Raw genomic sequence first — 17,663 nt, forward strand, 5'->3', positions numbered from 1 at the left:
CCTCTTCTGGGGTCTCTTCACTCTTGTGCCCCCCTCTTGTGGTATCTTCACTCCCTCTCCTTCTCCTAAGGTCCCTTGGCTCTCATTCCCTTCACTTAGGGTATCCTCACTCTCACGCCCTCTCTTGGGGTATCTTCACTCGGAGCAAGGGAATGAGTCTCTTCCATGAATCCATCAAACTGTGCTCCCTTTTCTCGCCTCTTCACCCAGTAAAGGTGGAGGAGTCTCTTACGTGACTGTTTCACACTGGGCTCACCCCTTCTCGCTTCTTCCCTGCCAGGAGGAGTCAGACTGCCCACAGTCCCTCCTTCTCTGGGGAACTTTAGGTTGCTTAGCCTGTTCTATAGGCTATCACAGGCTGCCTTTCTTCCAGCTACATTGAGCTTCTGGAGCAGAAGGGTGTGGGCCTCTTCTCTGCCGCTGATTTTAGGGCTCTCTCGGGTTTCCCTCTTCAGCATAGCAGGGTAGCTACAAGGCACAAGGCAGCCTTCCTTCCCCTGCTATAGGCTTTCTCTCCATTTCAGCACAGCAGGTGTCATGATGCCTACCCCCGGAGCACCAGGCCAGGCCCAGCACCCCCGGGAGCAGGCATCATGCCCCCGGGTAAAAGCCCAGCGGCCCCTTATAGGGGCTCTTTGGACTCTGTCCTGGCCTTTGGCGCCAGGCTCATGTTGGACATCAGTCCTGGCGCCAGGCTCATAAAGGAAGGTGTTTTGTGCACTTACCTGATGCAGACCATGCTGCAAGATTCAGGCCTCCCTGAGACCTGAAAGGGACTATTTTTTCATTGGGACTATTTTGCCACTCGGGCGTGGCCAGGGAAGGATACTTACCTGGAACTACTTTGGGGGCTATTTAAGCCACGCGTTGTTCTGCATCCAAGCAGCTGAACGCTCACCGTGTCTGCTCCTGCACCTGGTCTCCAACCACGCCCGCCTCGAGCCTGTAAGGAAAGAAGAGAAGAGAAAGGTGAAAACCAAGAACTTTATCAAACTTCTTACCTGCATCCGGAACCTTCACGTCAGCGTTCCTGAGAAAAGACTTTCATTTATAAGCACTGCGTTGCTCGCTGCAGCGCCGCGCTTCACTCACCTGTCCTCGGGAGTTCTTCTGGCTCCACCGCGACTGTCTGCACCGGTCGCCACATCTCTGCGCCTAGGGGAGAGAAGAAGAGACAAAAGGTGAGCAGAAGGAACATATGAGGAAAGCCTAGTTTTCCGCCATAACACTTACCGGTCTTCTGTTGGTGGATCATTCCTCATTTCGGGTCGGCGCCGCTTCGTTGGCAGATACCGCACCCCGGCCCCTATGGGGAAAGGACAAAAGACATTACTGGAGGAATATAAAGACATTAAGAGGGATCGCCCCCATCGCTAACTCACCTGAGTTTACCATCGGCAAGTCAATCCCTCAACGCATCGCCTTCATTCTGCACCTGAAATAAAGGACAGATCACAGGTTAGGAAGGCAACAGAAAAGGAGGCTCAACACTTGAACTTTTGTAATCTTCATACTTACGGCGTTCCGCTCGGAAAAGTCAAGTGGATTTTGCCAGCGCCATTCTGAAAACCAGTGAAGTAACTGGACAAACATGCGCCCCTGCACCAGAAGCAGGATGGAGAGTTCATCCTTTCAAACCATAAGAAGGATATTCCTACGGGCCAGACAAGCAAGATTTGAGGGTCCTGTTCATTCAGTGTTCCGAGTTCTGCGCATCACGCTCGAAGAGGCCACAGCAACCCAGACCAGACCAGCGCCTCCGTGGGAGTCAGGTGAGTGTTACAGAACGCGAAGCCTTCCTACAAATTCCCACCCAGGCGCTATGGAAACTTCTGAGACTGATCAGTTGGCCCAACTACTGGGGGAATTACGGGCCGAAGTACACGCCGCTCGTCAAGAGACTAATGCTCTCAGGAGGGAAGTGATTGTATCAAAGGAAAGAACTGATGACCTGGCTAGACAGTTTTTGCAAGGTCAAGCTGGACACACTCCTCTACCCGGTTCCGGGGGGAACCCCGCTCCTGTGGTTCCCAGTAACCCTGTGCAGATTAATCTACCTGGAAACATGCCGCTGGACCCACCCGAACGCTTTGCTCGGGACCCCAAACGATTCGCCGTATTCATGAATCAGTGTCGTTTGCACTTCCTATGCAGACCTGGGGCCTTCCCTAATGACCAGACCAAGGTAGCCTTTGTATTGTCATATCTCAGCGGCTGTGCTGCCGATTGGTCAGTTCCACTGGTTAATCAAGATGACCCGATTCTCTGTGATTTTCAAGGATTTCAAGCAAGCATGGAAAGGTTATTTACTCGACACTCTCAGGGGCAGGCTCTGGATGACGAACTCCTATCCCTGCGACAGGGCAATCAGGACCTCCTATCCTACATTGCAACCTTTAATAGACTAATTGTGGAAACTGGGTGGCCAGAGGATAAAAGAATCACGTTATTTTATCGAGGTCTACGCGGAGAACTTAAAGATGTCCTGGCCCAAGTTGTAAATCCGCCCCAAGAATGCACAGAATATATAGACTTAGTGGTCCAATTGGATCACAGACTTCAAAACAGAAAAGCAGATCGGTCCAAGTTTGAGACCCGGGTGTTGGTCAAGACCCACGCTAACCCCCAGGGTGCTGATGTCTCTGAGCCTATGCAAATCAGAGGGGTTAAAGGACCTTTAACTCAAAAAGAACGTGAAAGAAGACGACAGATGCAATTATGTCTTTATTGTGGGTCCTCTGGACACTTTCTATGAGATTGCCCGGCAAAACCGCCCAAGAAGGTGGTAGGAACCGCTGATAAAAACCATGAAGACTCTGTTTTGGGAAACGACCACGCCCGACAAGCGTAGGGGTCCGCTTGCCGAGCTTGAAAACTAACTCTCAGACCTCGCATTTCATTGTGCCAATGGTCCTCGTAGATCCGGAACAGCCTAAGCGGTTGCATGCAATAAAGGCATACATCGATAGTGGGACTATAGGAAATTATGTGGATCGTGAATTGGTCTCTAGGATTAACCTCCCTCTGCGTCCTAAAACCAGCAAAGATGTCATCACCACAGTCGATGGAACCGAAATTGCCTCTGGACCGGTAACACATTCCACTGCTGAGGTGACACTTATAGGTCCGGACGGCCATCGGGAGGCAGTTGTGTTTGATGTAATCAAGGCTCCACAGTTTCAGGTTATTCTCGGAATCCCTTGGTTAGAGACACATAATCCTCGAATTGATTGGCGAGCGAAGAGAATAATCTTCCCGGATTGTGCACAAACCTGCTACCCAGAAAATCTGAAGATTAGTCTAGCGTCTGTAACCTCTGTCTCCATGCAACTACCTCCGGAATACCAAGACTTTCAGGACGTCTTCCCAAAGGAACAGGCCAACACGTTACCTCCCCACAGATCGTACGATTGCCAAATCGATCTGGTGCCCGGTGCACAACCCCCTTGTAGCAGGATTTATGCCCTTACTGAACCTGAGAATCTGCATTTGAGACAATATTTAGATCAATACCTAGCCAATGGTTTCATTCGCCCGTAAAAGTCTCCGGCATCCTCGGCTTTGTTCTTCGTGCCCAAAAAAGAAGGCGACCTTAGAACTTGTATCGACTACCGCGCATTGAACCAGATAACTGTTAAAAACCGTTACCCTCTGCCTCTGATCCCTGAACTCCTTGACCAGGTGAAGGACGCTTGCGTATACACCAAGTTAGATCTCCGGGGGGCTTATCATCTGGTGCGAGTAAAAGAAGGCGACGAATGGAAAACGGCCTTCCGTACAAAATATGGATTATTCGAATACCAGGTGATGCCTTTCGGGTTGTGCAACGCGCCTGCTGCCTTCCAATTCTTCATGAACGATGTCCTTCGGGAACTCATTGATGTTTGTGTTGTCGTATATATCGATGACATTCTTGTGTACTCCTCTTCGGAATCTGATCACAGAAAGCATGTCAGGGCCGTCCTTGAGAAATTGCGCCAGCACAAACTGTTTGCAAAGCTGGAAAAGTGCGTTTTCCATACCACCGAGGTTGAGTTTCTTGGATTCATCCTGACACCTAAAGGGGTCCGAATGGACTCATGAAAAGTGGATGCCATCCTCAAATGGCCATCACCTAGTTCGGTGAAAGGTGTCCAAAGCATGCTTGGTTTTGCCAATTTTTATCGCAGATTTATCCCGGAATTTTCACGTGTGGTACAACCCATCACTGCACTCTTGCGGAAAAATAAACGCTTCAAATGGACCGAGGAAGCCGAACAGGCCTTTCAGGAATTGAAAACTAAATTCACGTCCGCACCTATTTTGAAGCACCCGCGTCCCGATCTCCCATATATAGTCGAAACCGACGCGTCCAGCTTAGCCATGGGAGCTGTCCTGTCTCAGAGAGACCCTGAAACCAACCAACTGCACCCCGTAGCATTTTGGTCCAGAAAGTTCTCGCCGCCTGAGGTAAATTATGCAATCACCAACAAGGAATTATTAGCCATTAAGTCCGCCTTTAAGGCTTGGCGGCATTATCTTCTTGGCGCCAGGCATACCATCACCGTGATCACTGATCACCGAAACTTACAATATTTAAAAACTGCCAAGGCTCAATCGTCACGTCAGCTCCGATGGACTTTGTTCTTTGCTGAGTTCGATTTTGTAATCACTTACTGCCCCGGCTGTAAGAATGGCAAAGCGGACGCGCTATCTCGAATAGGAATGGGAGAAATAGACACAAACCCAGAACCTGTGCCGATAATTCCTGAACAAAGAATTTTGGGGATAACCTCTTTACAAACCCTTGAAGACATTCAAGCACGGGTAAAACAACTCCTGGACTCTACAGCCTTGCAGGATTGGATCCAAAGGGGGTCTTACTTTTCGGTCAACGATGGCCTACCTTACTTCCAAGGATGCTTATTTCTGCCAGAAAAGGAATTGCAAGAACTGGTTATTTCCCGTCATCATGATACCCTGATGGAAGGACATCCTGGCATTGCCAAAACTGAGGAAAAAATTAAACGACAATTCTGGTGGCCTTCCTGGCGAAAGGATATTAAATCTTTCGTGATGTCCTGTGGAGTTTGCGCCCAAAACAAAGGCCAAAAGACAAAACCCGCCGGTCTTCTTCAGCCTTTAGACATTCCACCAGCACCTTGGCACACCTTGTCACTAGATTTTATCACGGACCTGCCCCCTTGTGATGGATACAATACTATTCTGGTTGTGGTGGATTTATTTTCCAAGATGGCCCATTTTATTCCGTTGAAAGGATTACCTTCAGCTTCTGTCCTAGCCAAGGAATTCCTCGAAAATATCATCCGTTTGCATGGATTCCCGTCCATACTAGTCTCCGACCGGGGAAGCCAGTTTATTTCTCATTTTTGGAGGAAGTATTGTCAACTGGCACAAATCGACGTAAGACTCTCAACCGGCCACCACCCACAGACCGATGGTCAGACGGAGAGAACGAACCAGACCCTTGAACAATACTTACGGTGTATGTTGCACCAATCGGAGGGTAATTGGAAGGATATTTTATGGGTGGCCGAATATGCATACAATAACTCGGTACACTCTGGAACTGGACAAAGCCCCTTTTATACCCTAAATGGACATCACCCTCGTACTTCAGACCTGGACTCACCTCTGAGCCTTGAAATGCCCGCAGTGGACCATTTGCATTCCACGATAACTCAAGCCTTCAAGGATGCAACTGCACATTTGCAACAAGCGAAAGGGAAATACAAAAAGAATGCGGATCTGCATCGGAGTGAGGCGCCTCCATGCCAAATAGGGGATCAAGTATGGTTGGCTACCAAACACTTATTGCTCAAGGGACCTCGAACTTTTAATCCAAGGTATGTGGGCCCTTACTCGATCAAAGCTATAATTAACCCAGTGGCAGTCAAGCTCGATCTACCAGCTAACATGCGGATTTCATGTCACTTTTGAAACCAGTGCAACCAGGAACCAGATTAATAAAGCCACCAGAACCAATCCAGATAGATGGGGAGCCTGAATTCGAGGTGAAGAACATTTTGGATTCTAAGATCTCAAAATCAAACCTTTTCTATCTAATTGATTGGAAAGGGTACGGGCCTCAGGAAAGGTCTTGGGAACCCAGCGACCACGTACATGCACCTCGGCTGGTAAAAAGGTTCCTTCGGAATTTCCCAAACAAACCAAAACCTCCAGAGGGAACAACCTTGGGAGGGGCCTTGGGGGGGGGGGGAGAGTGCTGTCATGATGCCTAGCCCCGGAGCACCAGGCCAGGCCCAGCACCCCCGGGAGCAGGCATCATGCCCCCGGGTAAAAGCCCGACGGCCCCTTATAGGGGCTCTTTGGACTCTGTCCTGGCGCCTTTGGCGCCAGGCTCATGTTGGACATCAGTCCTGGCGCCATAGGCGCCAGGCTCATAAAGGAAGGTGTTTTGTGCACTTACCTGATGCAGACCATGCTGTAAGATTCAGGCCTCCCTGAGACCTGAAAGGGACTATTTTTTCATTGGGACTATTTTGCCACTCGGGCGTGGCCCGGTAAGGATACTTACCTGGAACTACTTTGGGGGCTATTTAAGCCACGCCCAGACAGTAGCTCACGCTTCGCTTTGTTCAGCATCCAAGCAGCTGAACGCTCACCGTGTCTGCTCCTGCACCTGGTCTCCAACCACGCCCGCCTCGAGCCTGGAAAACCTGTAAGGAAAGAAGAGAAGAGAAAGGTGAAAACCAAGAACTTCATCAAACTTTACCTGCATCCGGAACCTTCACGCCAGCGTTCCTGAGAAAAGACTTTCATTTAAAAGCACTGCGTTGCTCGCTGTAGCGCCGCGCTTCACTCACCTGTCGTCGGGAGTTCTTCTGGCTCCACCACGACTGTCTGCACCAGTCGCCACATCTCTGCGCCTAGGGGAGAGAAGAAGAGACAAATGGTGAGCAGAAGGAAAATATGAGGAAAGCCTAATTTTCCGCCATAACACTTACCGGTCTTCTGTTGGTGGATCATTCCTCATTTCGGGTCGGCGCCGCTTTGTTGTCAGGTACCGCACCCCGGCCCCTATGGGGAAAGGACAAAAGACATTACTGGAGGAATATAAAGACATTATTTTTTTTTTTTATTGTTTATGGTTTAAGACAAACCTTTACAAAATTAAACAACTTACATATAAAATTGTGGCATAAAACATTTCAAAAATTATAAATCAATTTTCAAATTACGATCACATTTACACATTCACATACATCTAAAATTTCTCATCAACCATTCCTCAATAACAGGATAACACATAATAGAATAGCGTTCTCAGATTAAAACTTCGGTGTCTCGAAATGAGCTAAACCGTAGTTTCTATAAGCAGTTTATACTGCGCCATTAAAATTGAATCCAAAGATCCTAAAAATCTTGTCAAACATAGTGTCAACCGTTGGCTAGAACCTTCCATACACCTTCTCCACAAGGATTCTCTCCATGTATCAGATTCATTATACATGTACAACCCAAAGGATAGATTTCTTTGGGAATTGAAGAATGGACAAAACATGGTAAGATGTTTCAGGGTTTCAAGCACTCTCCCTGGTCCACAGAAGCGACAATAACCCATAGATTTGCTGCGGCTCGAAGGATCCCACAAAAACAACCTTTCATTTGTGATAAATTGATTCAGTTTAAATCTCATATATAGCTTTCTAGCAATGTTACACGGGAAAATATCCAAATATTGCGCACGATCTCCAAATTTTCTGATGAATTTGGCATATTCATAATACATTTTGGTTTTACCAATTTGATCTACCATAACACACCAGAAGTATTTTTGGAATTTCTTTTTACAAGCTGGGATTCCTATAATTAAGTCATCCTTATCAATCGTGGTTTCATTTAGTATTTTATCCATTTTGTCTTTAAATTTTGCCAAAGAGGGTACATTCTCCTCATTCAATATAAAGACATTAAGAGGGATCGCCCCCATCGCTAACTCACCTGAGTTTACCATCGGCAAGTCAATCCCTCAAAGCATCGCCTTCATTCTGCACCTGAAATAAAGGACAGATCACAGGTTAGGAAGGCAACAGAAAAGGAGGCTCAACACTTGAACTTTTGTAATCTTCATACTTACGGCGTTCCGCTCGGAAAAGTCAAGTGGATTTTGCCAGCGCCATTCTGAAAACCAGTGAAGTAACTGGACAAACATGCGCCCCTGCACCAGAAGCAGGGTGGAGAGTTCATCCTTTCAAACCATAAGAAGGATATTCCTACGGGCCAGACAAGCAAGATTTGAGGGTCCTGTTCAGTCGGTGTTCCGAGTTCTGCGCATCACGCTGGAAGAGGCCACAGCAACCCAGACCAGACCAGACCAGCGCCTCCGTGGGATTCAGGTGAGCGTTACAGCAGGGTGGCTACCAGACACAGGGTCGCCTTCCGTCCACTGCTTCAGGCTTTCTCTCCATTTCAGCACAGCATGGTGGCTACCAGACACAGGGTCGCCTTCCGTCCACTACTTCAGGCTTCTTCTCCACTGTTTTCTCCAAACCAGCGAGACAGGAACCAGTCCCCAGCGGAGACAATTTGCAACTGAACTGACTCTCATTTTATAGTCATTTCCCACCAGCCAACAACTGATTGGCTGATCTGTCCGGCTTTCCCAATTAGTCAAAGCTGTGCTTACTCTGGGTAGTTCATATAGGTCAGTTTGATAATCAGTTGAGTGTAAGCATTCCAATTAACCGTACTATACAAGCGCTTTTCTTCAGTTCATCATCTGGTTTGCTCCTCCTGGGTAGATGGTGGGCATGGCTCTCTGTGTCCCTCTTGCTTTGTAAAATAAGGTTTTAGTTCCACATGTCTTTGTGGTTTTGTAGATGTTATTTCATTAATTTAGATTCAGGTAATGGGGAATTGAACCCAGGTTTTCCACATGGGAGGTACCAGTTCTACTACCACTGTGCTATTTCAGCTGTGCTGCTATTCAGTGGTGAGGGAGGTTGAAGCCTGTCCTTGCAGCTGATCAGTGATTTCCCTTCCTCAATGCAGGCTATTTAGCAGTTTCTTCTGCTTGTGCTATACAGTCCTTGTTCCTGTGCGCTGCTGCATCTTCCACACTACACAACAGTTCCGACCTTGCCCAGTGTGCAATTTCTTTGTTTGTAGCAATTACCCGCTGTAGTACTCTACGACTAGTAGGCACCTCAGCTTATCTGTGATTTTTTCAAAATAGCAAGGCCTTGCCAATCCTCTTTTACAGACGCAAAATGGTTCCCAGTCTTAGCTGGGTTTTGTCGGTGCCTCAACTATGGCTGAGGATAGTGCATCAGAAGCGCTTGCCTGTGTTACTATGATGGCCTCTGCAGCTGCAGGATATTTCCTATGGACTTAACCTGCACCTGGGAACAGGAAATAGGCTTCTGCTTTAGGAGCAATAAAATATTGTATTTCTGTTTTTCTTTTATTTTGCTGAAAAAGGTTTATCGCGTTACTTGCAATAGGTAGATCTGCAGATATATCTTTTAAATAATTTTGTCCATAGCACATTCAGAATTATAGTTTGTCTCAAACTTTTCAATATTCAGTACAACCCCTTATTTGTGCTTGCTTGTCGCTTGCCTTTTATCCCTATTTGGTTTGAGTTAGTGCATTCTTGACTTCAATGGAAATACCCTCAATTATACATCCTCCTAATGCATGCTCAGAACCTCAATTTTCAATTAATGCCTTCTCTTGAGAGATCCTCAAATCTCCTCTTTTCAATTAGTGCAGCATTTTGAAATTATTCCCAAATATCCTCAACAGGTTTTTGTCAATAAATGGCTCATCAGCAGGAATTATAGTTGATTACCTATTGAAAGCAAACATTATCAAATAAGGAGTGGGCATACGTTCCTACTGCATGTAAATCAATAAAGGTTTATGAGCAAAACAAAAACAAGTTCCATTGCATTGTTATTCTCTTATTTTCCTCTTCAGGTTTGTGTCCTATTTTTCTTTATTTGTCCCTTTTGGGGGTGAGCCATGCCTGATTTGCAAATTGTCTTTCACCTTTCTGTAATGGCTTGGCAGCCGAAACACTACCGTCTGGAGGGTTGCCCAGAGAAATTGCCAGAGGTGTAAGATTAATTCTAAACCTTTCAGCCATCAACTCTTTGTTTTTGCTGTATTGGTAGGTTCCTGAGCTGGCAAGGCCCCAATCCATTGCTAATGTCCCTGATGGTCTAGGGCTGTTTTTTTCATGTCCCAGGGCAAACCGCCGGGATTGCTGCAGTGAGCCACTGTTATACGCATCGCTGAGTAGTTGCGGCACTGCCCCTTTCTCTTCCTCGGGTCCCAGCTGCTGACAGCGGACTTCCCAGAGTCCAGGTGGGCTGTTGCCCTTCTTGGGTATCTCGGTCTCCAAAAGTCTGTTTCAGCGGTGGGGCACTAACTGGATTTTCTTCCTCGGCTGATCTTCTTGATATGATGCTCTAGAAAATAGAAAAAGACTGGGGAGCGTAACAGGTAAGAGGCATGGGGTAAGACATGGGTATACTGCTAAACATCATGATGTACTTGTGGAAGGGGTAGAAATTGGGTTCCTCCCAGCTGCCACCATCCCCACAAGGGGCAGGGTTGCCTCTGTGTTTCTTCCTGATGGGCCTCTGCCCCCGGCCGATAGGAGTCTCTGCCCCTCCTTGACCAGACCAGGTTACTAGCTTTGTCACAATGGTAATGTACATCTGTAACACGATGACAAAGATTGGCGTCCCTGGGACTGCATCAATCAAAGTACCACAGGCAAAGCCAAAGTGCATCAGTACAAAATGATTGGTTCAATCAAAGGACTGCAGGCAGAGCATATCCTTACACAGTAAGAAATATTCATTTTAAATGGAGGCTTACAGAAATGGTGCTATCCTCAGTAACATCAAGGTGGTCTGGTGGGTGTCACAGATTGCATCAAGCATTCCTCAGCTTCTTTAGGTAGTTTCAAGTATTTATTGCTAATTGTCATCACCTGGTTAAGACTGGGTTGCACGAGAGCTAGACTAAGGGGGTCTGTATAATACTCAACCTCCACACGGGCTTCCTCAACTCCAGTCCAGACTCCCCTACTACATGGTTGAGTCGATACAAATGAAAGGTAACACTTACTGTCTAATTCTTACCTGGACTATCAGTGAGGGCCTAAACGCTGCAGCTTTCTCGATCTCACTTGCTCCTGGAATTACCAGTTGCAGCCTAGTTATTACCCCATCACCCCCCAGACATGGATGGTTATGTTGCGCCGCATCTCTTTCTCACACCCCTCTCTCTGTTACTCATTCACAATCTCTTTCTCTCCTCTCCCTATTCTTGCTCTCTCACCTACTCTCCTCCCGCTCTCTCTTCTCGTCTATCTCTCTCTCCTATCTCCTTTTTCCTCCTATTCTGCCCTTCTCTGGTCTTCCCTCCCTTCCTATTCTCTCTCTTTTTCCCCTTCTTTTCCACGTGACACACTTGGTACTTCCTCATCCTTCCTCCGACTCACCCTATCTCCCCTTCACCTCTCTGTCACGCTCCTCCTAGCTACCTCTCTCCCTTGTACAACATCCCCCTATTTGCATACCTCCACCAGTTACTCCGGTCTTCGCTCTCTCCACTATTTCTTTCACACACTCTCTCTCTCATCCAATCTCAACTGTTCAGTCTCCTCTACTCTCACTTTTTCCTACCTTCCACTCTCTCTCACTCTATCACTCGTTGCACACTCACTCACTCACAACCACTCCACTCTCTCGCACTTGGTACCACTCTCTCACACATACAATCCCTCATCTGCAGTCTATTTCACAATCTGCAGCACGTTCTCAGGACTGCCCTCTGCCTTCCATCCTTCAAGGCAATGCAGCATGTTAGCAATGTATATAACACAAATCAAATGAGAAAAGGAGAAATACGGAAAAGAAAATAATAATGTAGGATGATTTAATCGGGCGGCATCTAATTCAGGGGAACTTTTCACCCATCCGACCAGGCACACACAGTGTTCCTATAATTCTTTTAATGAATCTGTGCCCCCCAATTTAATAAAATGGATTCCTTACAGCTTCCCTCCCCTTTCGAGACAAGAAACATACAGGGTTGCACAGAAGGTCTTTTTATTAACAAAATAGAAATAATTTAATCAGATTAAAGATAAACAAATAGTTCCTTCATAAAAGTCCAATGGTAGGAAATAATCAACACACTAGTCACTTCAGTTTCCAAAGCAACCGTTGGAGATTGAGACTTTTGTGACACATCCATCACCCTTGCACTTGGGTCTGTATCTGAAACCCTACAGTCCCCCTACCTGCACTTTTGGACACCTGCTGTCTGCACTTACCCTTGCACCTGCCACCTGCTGGCTGCACTTCATGTTATTGTTTTGATCCCATGTACAGCACTGCCTCCTCCCCTTTCCCCAGGCACTTTTCCCCTCCACCTTCCACCTCCCCTGCACTTGCGCAATCTCAATGTCACTTGGCCTAGTAGGATCGTTCTCTGTCCTCCCTCTGTTCCCCCTTCCTTGCCTCATTGCGCCTTGAAACACTTGTGTATAGGCATTACAAATGCCATATATCATATCAGATCACAGGTATCTATACATTTCATTCACCCTGAGCACGCATGCACCATGGATTGAATGCATGAGTGTCCAGGAGGAATCGTTCATTTGTGAAAAACAACAAATGAGTTAAAAATAATCTCTGCCTATCCAATTCACGCTATTGCCCCTTTATTCAAAATAGAGACTACACCCTTACTCAACAGACATGTCAGAAATTCAACAGCATTTTAGACTCAATTGCAATAGACTAATAGATATTCACGTATGTAGGTGGCTGCAGAAAGGCAATGTGATGAATCTGATGATGTCATCACTCCATTCCCAGAGGTAGCCTCTCCCCATGTGGAGAGAGGACTGCAGCCGCTCCCTGATCCAGGCGGCCTGTGGGCCACTATATAAGGGAGGTGACCTCAAAAGGGATAGGATGGCATCATCAGATGAAGGCGCATACCCCATTTCCCTTTTAGGGATGTTCCTTCTATACCTCAAGTTTTTATGGCTTATTATAAAAGCTCCCTCTCACTCCCTACCAGATCTACTAACAACTTCTTCCAGTTCATGAAAAAAGAAAACCCAGAAAAGCTCAACCTTTTCAACCTTTTCATACATATTAGAATACTGAGACAAGGAGGCTCAAGGGAGCAATGAAGATCCATGAGACAGAGGAGTGCAGAATGCTCTCTAGTGTTCACGAGCATATGACAGGTGCAGGAACATTTAAAATCGAAGCCCCGAGGCCCCAATCGAAGCCCCGAGGTCCACACCATTTAAAGATGGCTGTCCGCCGCAACTTTAGCCCTCCAGCCGGCCCCGCAACCCTGCAAACATCGTGATTGGCCCCTCTCCTCTATTGGCAGCCAACCACAAGCCAGCAGGTTCCGAACCGGCCCACCTCGAAGGCACTGTGCACTGTGCCTATTTCTAGCCTGTATACACCACCGAGCATAGGGCTAGATCCCCTGCCCATCTCCTCTGGGGTAAACATACCGCCCCTTACAGCAACCTTTCTTCAACTGTTCCAGCCAGCAACCTGAACTGTTTCAAGCCTTCACTGAACCCTGTTCTCGCAGTACGGTATAACACAGACTACTGCTCACATTGTGTAGTGCCTTATGGTCGCTTAGAGACCACTGTGACCACTTGTGTTGTGCCTTATGGTCGCCTAGAGACTACTGTGACATTGTGTAGTGCCTTATGGTCGCTTAGAGACCACTGTGACCACTTGTGTTGTGCCTTATGGTCGCCTAGAGACTACTGTGACATTGTGTAGTGCCTTATGGTCGCTTAGAGACCACTGTGACCACTTGTGTTGTGCCTTATGGTCGCCTAGAGACTACTGTGACATTGTGTAGTGCCTTATGGTCGCGTAGAGACCACTGTGACCACTTGTGTTGTGCCTTATGGTCGCTTAAAGACTACTGTGACATTGTGTAGTGCCTTATGGTCGCCTAGAGACTACTGTGACATTGTGTAGTGCCTTATGGTCGCGTAGAGACCACTGTGACCACTTGTGTTATGCCTTATGGTCGCTTAGAGACTACTGTGACATTGTGTAGTGCCTTATGGTCGCTTAGAGACTACTGTGACATTGTGTAAGTGCCTTATGGTCGCTTAGAGACTACTGTGACATTGTGTAAGTGCCTTATGGTCACGTAGAGACCACTGTGACCACTTGTGTTGTGCCTTATGGTCGCTTAGAGACTACTGTGACATTGTGTAGTGCCTTATGGTCGCTTAGAGACTACTGTGACATTGTGTAAGTGCCTTATGGTCGCTTAGAGACTACTGTGACATTGTGTAATGCCCTATGGTCGCTTAGAGTACACTGTGTATTAGTACTGGGTATCAGCACTGTGCACTAGCATTTCTCCGATTCTCTGCGCTAGTACCCTCACTACAGCACCATTGTGTACTAACATTGCGCACTAGCTTCTCTCTGACGATTTTGTGCGTCAGTTCCCTCTAAACTCAGACATGATAACCTGGACCTTCCTCATTATGTTCCCATTCTGCCTGGTCCCCCATGACACCCCTTGTACAGGGTCACACTTTCGCTTACACCCCAACGGCCTCAGCAGACTAGCCTGCCCCAGACATTATCCCATACCCTGCCCCACCCCCTTCCTACCCAACATCAACCCCTTCCAGCCTACCTCCTCCATTGACTCTCATCGCATAGCAGACACCCCCAGCCCCCAAGAAGCATCACAAACTACTCCCATCGGCCAACCCACTATCACGAACCTCACTACCAGCAGATCCTATCCCTGCTCAGGATTATCGAGATTCACCCGACTCAGATCCAGAACACACACACCCGCATCCTTCCCCAATCTAGGCAACAAACAAAACATAACCTTAACCAAATCTGCCCCTCACTGCACACGCCCTACACTTCCGACAGACCAGATAGCACACGGCCTGATCGCATCCTCCCCCCGCACCCACACCAAAAAATCATGCATCACCACCGAAACCATTAAAGGTGCACTCATCAATGCGAGATCTGTAGTCGCCCATGCCTTAGACATTGCCGACATTATTACCGTCAATGATCTCGACTTCATAGCTATTACAGAGACCTGGCTCCACCCAGCATCTGGCCCCTCTCTATCACTTGCTATACCCAATGACTATACCATCTACCGTGCAGACAGACAAACAGCTAAAGGTGGTGGAGTAGCCGTTATTGCAAAAAGTTCCATCAACATTAGACACATACAAAACCAATCACTGACATCAGCGGAATTACTCACCCTCAAACTATCCACAACGCACACAAGCACTATCACCATCCACCTCATCTACAGACCGCCAGGCCCCATACTATCCTTTAATGACGACATAGCCCTTCTACTCTCTAACAATATCAAACCTAACTCTCGACTACTCATCCTAGGAGACTTTAATCTAGGTCTCAATGATGAGAAAGATGACAAAGCTCACACTATCGCCAACACTATTTCAGAATTAGGACTCACCCACCATATCGCACAACCCACACACAACAAAGGCCGCATCCTTGACTGGATAGCTGACCTCAATTGCAACACTACCATCCTCTCCAACACTCCATGCCCCTGGACCGATCACCACCTTATTACCTTCACCATCAACAAAGGCACTAAAACACCAGTGCCCTCCTCCAATGCCCCACCCACACTCACAAGAAACAACAAAAATATCACACTAGAGAAACTCCTCCCGCTACTCCAACCCATCACCGACTTCTCACCCACCATGACCAACCCTACTGAATTAGTAGATTTATACAACACAACTATCCTTAAGGCCATAAACACCATAGCACCACTCAAGCTTCGGAAAGCCAAACCACGAGCACACCTCAATTCCTGGTTCACCCCCAAACTAAAAACACTCCGCAAAGCCAAAAGACAAGCTGAATTAACATGGAAACAGTCACCATCCACTATTAATAAGACATCCTACGCACTAGCATCGAACATCTATAAATCAGCCATCATCCAGTCTAAAAAAAACATGTACAATGAAAGAATCAGCAACGCCAAATCTAATACCAAAGAGCTCTTCAATATCCTGAGAGAACTCGAATCACCCTCCCCCATTCCAGACACTTGCAACAAAGACATCCACTGGTGCACGAACATCCAGGAAGCACTCCTAGGCAAAATTGCCACGCTACAAGCCAAAATCCTGACAAAGAAAGAAAGCCTCACCCTCTCCGATAACATCACCCCCTCTACACACACCCACACCACCCCCCAAAATGATGACAATAACCTCTTTGAGTTTTCCACCATAACCATTAAAGAGGTTGAAGAAATAATCTACTCTCTTAAACCGTCCAAATGCCAAGGCGACACTTGCCCAGCCCCTATCATTAAAGATGCAGCCAAACAACTTGCTCCCTTCATCACCTCCCTCATCAATGCATCTTTCACCTCCAACATAGTGCCCAACAACCTCAAGGACTCCTGGGTTCTTCCTTTACTTAAGAAGCCCACCCTTGACCCTAATGTCCCCACCAACTACAGACCCATAACGACTGTACCCTTCCTACTAAAAATCCTCGACAGAGCTGCCTATCTCCAGATACAGAACCACCTTGAGAAAAATAACTTACTAGGACTCAGACAATCAGGATTCCGCCCCAAACACGGCACTGAGACCGCCCTGATTGACCTTAAGACACAGATGGACAACATTAAAGACAATGGTAAACTAGCCCTCCTTCTCCTCCTTGACTTATCGGCCGCCTTCGACCTGGTCAACCACGACATCCTCTGCAAACATCTATCCTCAGCAGCCAAATTTTCAGATAACGCCAACGCATGGATCCATTCCTTCCTTAACAACAGATCCATGAGAGTCTTCGCACCCACAGCCTCTGCCATCCCAGCCCCAGTCACTTGCGGTGTCCCCCAGGGCTCCTGCGTCTCCCCCACTCTATACAATGTATTCACGAAACCCCTCTTTGACATACTGGACCGTTTGGGTGTCATCTACACCAACTACGCAGATGACACCCAAATACTGATCCCTTTAACAGGCGACTACTCCACCGACCTCACTGCTCTCAACAACATTTATTCCATTATCCAAGAATGGATGGCCAAGCATGGCCCATGCCTTAATGACGACAAGACCGAGCTTCTTCTCCTAGGTTCCCAACCCAGACTTAATAAACTCGACAAACTCTATCAAGCATTCACTATAGACGGCAATAACATCATCGTCTCTAACAGCGTCAAAACCCTAGGAATCTACCTCGACTCCTCCCTCACACTGACAAGACAGATCAATTCCATCTCATCAGCCACTGCTTACACTTGTAAACTTATCAATGCCAGCAGACCTTACCTCTCACCATCCAACTGCATCACCTTAGCCAGAGCGCTAGTCCTTTCCAAAGTTGACTACTGCAATGCGCTATACTTGGGAACCAGTCAGAAAAATATCAATAAACTACAAGTCATACAAAACAACGCCTTGCGAGCAGCCCTGAACATACCCAAACATGAACACATCTCGGACGCCAGACGCACCTGCCATTGGCTATCCATACCACAAAGAATTGAATATAAAACCATCTCACTCACACACAAATGCCTAGCTAACCAAGCACCCAGATACCTAT

The 17,663-nt window shown here is 47.2% G+C and overlaps 1 protein-coding gene across 2 annotated transcripts in view; it reads right to left on the minus strand.

Moving 5' to 3' along the window:
* LOC138489381 (uncharacterized) overlaps positions 1-17,663 on the minus strand; it is a 126,023-nt gene that overhangs the window by 82,657 nt on the left and 25,703 nt on the right. The window lies entirely within an intron of this gene.

Source organism: Ambystoma mexicanum, chromosome 9, assembly GCF_040938575.1.
Source record: "Ambystoma mexicanum isolate Mex_15411 chromosome 9, UKY_AmexF1_1, whole genome shotgun sequence".
Classification (NCBI taxonomy): domain Eukaryota; kingdom Metazoa; phylum Chordata; class Amphibia; order Caudata; family Ambystomatidae; genus Ambystoma; species Ambystoma mexicanum.